This window comes from Otolemur garnettii, unplaced genomic scaffold, assembly GCF_000181295.1.
Source record: "Otolemur garnettii isolate 467f Iridium unplaced genomic scaffold, OtoGar3 scaffold00020, whole genome shotgun sequence".
In the NCBI taxonomy this organism is placed as follows: domain Eukaryota; kingdom Metazoa; phylum Chordata; class Mammalia; order Primates; family Galagidae; genus Otolemur; species Otolemur garnettii.
Genome location: NW_003852415.1, coordinates 8,397,776 through 8,404,478, shown reverse-complemented (window position 1 = coordinate 8,404,478; position 6,703 = coordinate 8,397,776). Strand labels below are relative to the sequence as shown.

Below are 6,703 nucleotides of genomic sequence, written 5' to 3'. Positions count from 1 at the left end.
GTTTTATCAAGAATTCTGCTTAGTGAAAGTCTCCCCACCCTTGAGATTTGATCATACTTGACATCTACTTTCCTCATTCCCCGCCTTTGATGTCTCAACCCTTGATCCGCCTTTAGCAAGCATCCTAAAAGGCCAATTTAGCAAGAATCCCCTACTATAGATATGTTCTCTTTGCAATCTTCCACCCACTGATCCTCTCTCTCTGCTTATCGGCTGTATATCTCCAGCTGTCTTTGCCATATTTGGATTAAGTTCAATCTCTATCTTGCCTCACAATACCCCTACTAAAATAGTCTCAAATAAAGCATTTTTTACCATTTAAACAAGTGTCACAATATTTTTTTTTTCTTTAACACCAGTTTACTTGAGAGTGCAACCTGAAGACACATTGAAAATGCTACGTCAGTCTGGAGCTGGATATTCCTTGATTTTTGGCTCCCAGTGCCAAGAATGAACACTGGTGCCTAGCCGGTGACCAAATGACCACAAATATAAAACAATCAGAATTACATACATTTATTGCAGAACAAAAGCAAACAAACTATAAAGAGACTTTCTCTCAAAAAGCAAGATGGTTCCCTCTCCCTAAGCAGAGAAGAGATTCCCAAATCTGAGCACACAATCTCTTTTATAAGCAAACTGGTTTGGCCCACCTTTGGGATAACTGATCCTTTCCGGTTACATAACAAATTTCTTAATATACATACCTATCTGAGCCTTCCTTCTCTGAACCTTCCTAAAAAACCTACAGAGTCTAAATTTACAATTTTAATTATATGATAATGAGCCAATTACGTCATTAGAGGCTCCTCACTATATGTTCTTTTTTTTAAGGTTTATCTTTTTTTTTTAATTTTTTTATTAAATCATAGCAGTGTACATTAATACTATCATGGGGTACAGTGTACTGTTTCTGTATACAATTTGAAATATTTTCATCCAACTGGTTAACATAGCCTTCATGTCTTTTTCTTAGTTATTGCGTTAAGACATTTATATTCTACATTTAGAGAGATTCACATGTATCCTTATAGGATGAACCATAGACGTGATCCCACCAATCACCCTCCCTCCAACCCCCTCCTCTCCTCTCCCTTTCCCCTCTCCCCATATTCCTGGGCTAAAATTGGGTTATAGATTTCCTATGAAAGCTATAAATTAGTTTCATAGTAGGGCTGAGTACATTGGATACTTTTACTTAATCATCAGAGAAATGCAAATCAAAACTACTTTGAGATAATATCTAACACCAGTAAGATTAGCTCATCTCACAAAATCCCAAAATCACAGATGCTGGCATGGTTGTGGAGAAAAGGGAACACTTCTACATTGCTGGTGGGATTGTAAACTAATATGTTCCTCACTATATGCTCTGACCACCAGGTAACTTGGTTCCTACTCTCCGCCCTTAGCCACTGCCCTTTGTCTTCAGTCCTATCAGGGAGAGAAGCTGGAGGCCAGGATGGTATCTTTTCTCCCAGGCCCAGCAGCTCTCCCCTAACCTGTTTAGAAGAGAAGTAAGGGAACCAACAGGGCGCATCTCCCCCTCAGGGACAGCAACTGTGAAGAGAGGGCCAGCCTGCATGTGTTGGCAGTTGCAATGGCTGATGTGGTACTGCTTAGGCTGAGCTGCTGCTGCACCGAGGGCCTGTTCATTGTGAGTCTGGCCATGCTCATGCTCAGTGCAGGGCACATGGAAGTGGCATCCAAACAAGGCCAGCATCACCCAACAAACGCAATTCACATTTCTATGAATATAAATTAGTTGCACTATTTTCAGTTTTCTCAATGTCTAAGATTGCAATAACCTAGGAAAAGACAAAGGCAAAGGTAAACCGAAAAGATGGCCTGGTTAGCACGCTGACTGAAGTTCAAGTCATTCACAATTTTTTATTAGACCACCCATAACTAATAGTCAAATTCCAGTTGCTAATTGAGACCACTGAACCTAAAAGGCCTGTTTTGCCATCTTCTAACTTTTAGGCCCAAGGCTGAACTTCCACAGGCTACCATTGATGTCCTAATGGACAACAGAGATGGTAAAATATCCAGCTAATTTTCTATGCATAAGTGTTTCAATATCATCTTAGACAGACCTACTGACCTCTGATATTTAGAATGCCTGGGCAACCCTTGGAGGTGGCCCAACACCTGAGCACTCTTGCCACCTTGCTAAGAGTTGGCACTTCCACCATGTGTCCTGTAATTTCTCTGTCAAAGAGAGAGGGTATCATTGCACTGTTTAAAAATATATTTAATTTGTGCAGAGAGAGGGTTTTTTTATTCCCCCAATGGTAAAGTGGAGAAATGCTAACTGAGTAAGAAACATGAAAAGCCAAATAGCAGCCAATAGAAGTAACTGCTCATTCACAAAATTCCTATTTGTGGCATTGATTTACCTTGTCCACTTTGGTAGTGGTGATGATGATGATAATGAAAGATGTTAAAAGAAAGAACTTCCATTTAAAATTGCAGCTGATAACTGCTCACAATAAGTTCTGTTCAGCACAGGACCTACGAACTACGTCACTATGCATTTTGGCTTTTCCTTTAACTCAGTAATTTGATGGATCACTTTGAGTATTAAAGGTAGATTACCAAATTATTATTTCTAAAGAGACAGGAAAATGAAGAGATCATTAAAATATTGAACATAATACATGAGCAAGAATTCAAGACTGTGTGTGAGAGAAAGAAGGTGGGTAGGGAGAGAGAAGGACAGAAAGCTAAGAAATCAGGCTAGCTGTGGTCTGTAGAGCAATGTAAGTGTTATAGAATCAACATTTGTATGCTCCCAAAATCCACTCCTAATATGATGGGACCTTTGGAAGGTTATTAGGCGTAGGGTTAGTGTGCTTATAAAAGAAACCCCAGAGAACTCCCTTGCACCTGTGTCATGTGAGGGCATGGTGGAAAGACAGACATGGATGAACCAGAAAGCAGACAAATCACCAAATCTGCCTATGCCTTGATCTTGGACTTCCAGCTTCCGTAACTGGGAGAAATAAATTCCTGTTGTTATAAGCTACCCAATCTATGGTATTCTGTTATAACACCCTGAATAGACTATGACACCCAACCAATAAGAAATCCCTAATGATAGGGAAAGCAATGGGAAATGTTCTAATTTTAAGCTGTTTCCATTGTTGGGATGTAAATGTTCTATCACCCTACGCATTTGTAGAGTCTCTGGATGGTGGTTTCTGAGGCCTGGAGCCCTGGGGAAGGCATCTCAAAAAGGGTCATTTTAGTGAAAAACTCCACACATTGAACTCAGAAGAATCAAAAATTTCAACTTAATCTCAATTTGAAGAAAACTTGAAGTACCCTCTGAATCCCCTGTAACACATAGATGGAGATTTAAGTCAACTCCATTTCAGTCTCTGAAGACAGCATAACCCTAGTTAACACATAGGCAATAATAATAGCTAAGATTTCAGGGTGTCAACAATCTTGGAATAAGAAAAGAAGATCTCTAGTGGAATATTTTGCATCGTTCAGAACACATTATTTAGGATCATCTAATTCTGGCTTTTCATCACCTCTCAACTATTTTTCAGCTCATAAGGTGTAGAAAATTACAGTGCAATGCAAAGGACTTTTAGACAATGAATATACAAATGAATAATCTGATAGAGGGATAACTTGTCTACCCCTCAAGACAGTTTTTGTGTCAACTTGCACAATAATTTATACTTTCTGAATTATAAATCTATAAACCTCTGGGCTTCTTTTTTACCATCTTCTTTGAGCCAGCTATAGTATCTGCCTGATTCTCTCACTGACAAAGATGTTAAGTAACATCTTTAACATACATTAATGTCTGTCTGAAAATCATGATTTTATCTTTTTGACAAAAGTACTCACTGTGATTTAGACATCATCCTAAACCTTTTTACATGTGGTACCTCATATCACCTTCCCAAGAAGTGAAGAGTTAGAGACTATTGTTGTTCCCATTTTACAGATCAGGGTCAACAAATGAGAGCCCAGTGGTCCAAATCAGATCTGTCAAATTTGTCCTATACCCTGCTGCTGTCTATAAAGTTTTATTGTAACACAAAATGCCCATTAGTTTATTGTGGTCTATGGCTGTTTTTACCATACAACAGCAAAGCTGAGTAGTTGCAACAGTGACTCTATGGCCCACAATGACTAAAATATTATTTTTCCCTTTAAAGAAATAGTTTGTTGACTCTTGTATAGATGAGAAAACAGACTTTGCAAAGTTATGAAAATTACTCAGATTCATACTGTTATTGCGTTGGATAGCCCAGACCCTTTCCCTCTTCCCTGTATTTTCTCAGAGGTCAATGGTCCTGGGTTTTACTTGTCCCAAACGAAAATAGCTCCTATATAAAATGATTTTAATTTCTTAAAATAAGGGTCATTCCTGCCTCCATTTACACACTCAGGCTTGGAATCCCTTGAAGGAGGTATAATTCATGCTGCAAGGAGAGAAATAAAAGCCTTGAAATGAAGCATGCCTAAGAAAAGAAAAATAAGGAGTTAAGCTTGTATGGAGGTGGTAAGGCTGGGAATAGATCCTATCTTCTCAATTAGGATCCTAAGTCATTTATTTATACCTAAATATAAAAAAAAAAAGGAGTGATAGTTGAAAGGGAAGTTGGCACAAAGCAAAAATGAGGTTGCCTAAGGGCAGTCAAGCATCTCGCTCAATACACCTCCATGGTTTACTCTCCTTTCCCACCTCCGATTTGTTTTGTACTCTGTTGTCAAAAGTGAAGGTAAAATGTGCTGTTACAGCAGTAACCTCTTATCAGCCTGTGTTAGTGTCTGAGGGCCTGGTTTAAAATGGCAAAAGCAATTGCTATACCTGAAGCCGTTCTGTGAAGTGGTGTTTAATAAGTTTCCTTCTAGAATATTATCATCCCGGCCTCCTTCTCCCATCTCTTGTTCCCTGATCCCATATAACCTCAATTAGGGTTTGGGGTGGGAGCATAGCTTTCCTTCAAAGAAAGAACTGCACAGAATGGTAAAGCAAATGAAGTCTTCCCAGCACTTATGTATCAATTATAATTTTCTAAAAACCTACAGAGAAGTGACAGAGTCAAGGTATTGATGAAAAGCTAATCAGAATTTTAAAAAATATTTAAGGGCACCAGGTCCAACAATCACTAGCTGTCCAACTACCAAAAAATTATGCTTCCAAAATCTCTCCATGTCCCTTCAACATAAAGGGCAGTCAGGTAGCTCTCCATGTGCCCCATGACAGAAGGTCTTTTTGCAACTAATTAGAATTTAAAAGGGCAATGAAAACCATACAAATAGGATTCCACTTGAATTCTGAAAACTGATAAGGGTGAAGTTTGCAGGCAATTAATTCACTCCTAACTGAATGAGAGAGCTATAGTTTGGGGATCTTATTACCATTCCTTTTGTAAAGTAGAGGCAAAAATTCTACCAAAGAATAGTACCCTCTTCTTACCTTAGTTTGTCTATATCTTGTCTGTCTTGCCTTGAGGATACAGACAAATCGCTTCAGAAAAATCAAGTTATGCAAATTCCAGCCAGAGAAGGATAGCTAAGAACTAGGACTCATGGTGACCAGGAAAACGCCTCATCACCTTGTGCATGTCAATACTCTCCATAATACAGACAGTTGATTATTGTTGTTTACAAGACGTAGGTTCCATAAAGTCACTGCAAATGCTAAATTAGCAAATGATGAATCATTGCTCCTAGTGGAAATACCAGGGGCAGGTTCCTGCAGGCCTTTTGTCAACAGATCAATACAAAGCCTTGTTTTAGGTGTGTTTCTTTTTATAGATACCTTATTTAATATATTGTCGATTCATGACCATTGAACTCATGGCCAACAGCATTATAAAACACAATACTATATTTTTCCATGTAAAATATGCTTCTGTGAAGAATGTGCATCCATGGCTTGTCCCACCCACCCCACCTCACCCCACCCCCGTGGACTTTCAGGAAAACACTCCTCAAGAAAGTGGCAGCTCTCAGTCAGAGAGACATATCTGGGGAAGGTTAACGCTTCCCTGGCAAACATGCATATTACCACCTCCTACATTCTCCTGCTCTGTGAAGTCTGTTCCTTTCCCACCTGGGAGCCTTTCCCTCTCTGCCATGTTGAGAGCCACAGCCAAGATGCCCATGTAGGAGCTTCTGAGGCTGCTCAGCCCATGGCCAGCCAGGCAGATCCCTGGGGCCTGTATGGGGCTCCTAGTCCCTTCTTTCCCTCCACACAGCTGGGCCTCCACCCTCACCCTGCAGAGCCCCAACCCATCTCACCAGCCCCATCACTACCTCCTCCCCTGATCATACTTGGCAGAGGATGCCCCTGTCCACTCCCACCAGGTCCTGGACTCTCCCAGACTGGAACGCTGTGTGCCCAGTGGTTCAGGTGGAAGGGTGTGGTGGCCCTGGGAGGCCTGCTGGGCTCTCTGCTTCTGAGCTATACCACTCACATATAATGCGCATCCTTATGTTTCCCTCAAATTTGACCAGAAATGTGCACATTAAACATGGCAAAATATAGTAGTCTCTTAAAACATATCACAGCTTTCTTGTTTTTAGAACTCTAGATAGCACTTCATGTGGGGGCCATTTAAAACAGTGAAATCACTAATAAAAAGCACAGAAATGACACAAAATAAATCATGAAAAGGACACCTGTTTATAGCATGAAAACTGAAAGAAAATGGCAGAGAATACCTTT

At 40.1% G+C, this 6,703-nt stretch overlaps 1 non-coding gene across 1 annotated transcript; it reads right to left on the bottom strand.

Moving 5' to 3' along the window:
• Window positions 1-5,115: 5,115 nt before the first annotated feature.
• Window positions 5,116-5,247, bottom strand: LOC111724231. Its single transcript, XR_002772562.1, has one exon. It is a non-coding gene; the product is annotated as a U11 spliceosomal RNA (small nuclear RNA).
• Between the last annotated feature and the right edge of the window lie 1,456 nt (window positions 5,248-6,703).